Below are 1,343 nucleotides of genomic sequence, written 5' to 3' on the forward strand. Positions count from 1 at the left end.
CCTCCCTTGTCTCACAGTGCTTTGGTCCAAATGCCTGCTTTCCTCTTTTACATCACCTACACACATACACACTTTAGTCCAGTGAGAGAGAACAATAGTTGTGGAACTCCAGTAAATAAGGCTGTCAAGGCTATTTTATTCACTTAAACGTTGAATGAAGTGATTATTTTCACTTTAAAGATGATGCCAATTCACTGTAAAAAAAAAAAAAAAAAAAAATCAGACCTCTTCAACGCAAATTTTTCTGTTGACTGATCACCTAATTTTTTTTCAGTTGGCCTAACTAAATTTAAATGTTTCAATCAGCTAAACTGAATTAGTGTTCATTTAATTTTATAAATCCAATTAGGCCAATTTATAAATTTCAATGACCAGTCACTAGAAACACAGTTTTTTAAAAATTTTTAATTTTTTTTTTTTACAGTGAATGAATTTATCGATGAGTCTGCTGTGTTACCAGTAATAACGTTACCTGCTTGACGAAAGGGTTGCCAGGTTTTCACAACAAAACCCGCCCAATTGCTACTCAAAACTAGCCCGAACTAACTGCGTTTCGAGGAGGTCGCCTGGGTAAAAATTGCCTTCCGGGGGCTAAAATACACAATATTGGGGTTGCTTCAACCCGCAGACATTAAAAACAACCTGTGGCAACATTGATAAAGTAGCCCAATTCCATGAGAAAACTGCGGATTTGGCAACACTGTAATAGTAATGTCTACACAAGCGCTATTGCCGTGTGAACACAAAAGTTTAACGTTGTCTAATTTGGCATGGTCTCCCTGCTGCACTAATAGTAGTAAGGCTTTCCTCTATGTATACATATCCTTACAAGTACAATTTAAGCTGTATTATCTGTGTCCCCTTCAAAAACTGCTCTTGAGAAATTATATGTTTATTGTACCCCCCTAAAATGACATTTATTGGATTAAGGGATCTAAAAGCAGCATAAAGCATTGATATGTGCTAATAAATTGTCAATATGCCAGCAGTATGCATGCTAATAAACAACTGGTTTACTAGAATTGATCCTTAAAATAAATTGTTACCATGGTATTCCTTCCCAAAATGCATTGCACGCCAGTGATGACAGGTTTCAACTTACTCCAATAATGATACAGATGTTAAAAATAAACACTTCAGTTTCCCAGCAGCTCCAGTTCTGCTGTATCTCACTAAGATGTGATTTTATAGATAGTATATACTTTTAATTTTGCACATAAATGGAACAAGGTGACCATGTTTAGACAGGTTGTAAACCCTGGTTTGTTTTGGTTGTGTTTCAGCTCTGCTTCTTTATTTTGATAAATGTTTTTCTAGGAAGAAGATAACGGAGATACAGGATA

The sequence above is a fragment of the Carassius gibelio genome, chromosome B7, assembly GCF_023724105.1.
Source record: "Carassius gibelio isolate Cgi1373 ecotype wild population from Czech Republic chromosome B7, carGib1.2-hapl.c, whole genome shotgun sequence".
Lineage (NCBI taxonomy): Eukaryota > Metazoa > Chordata > Actinopteri > Cypriniformes > Cyprinidae > Carassius > Carassius gibelio.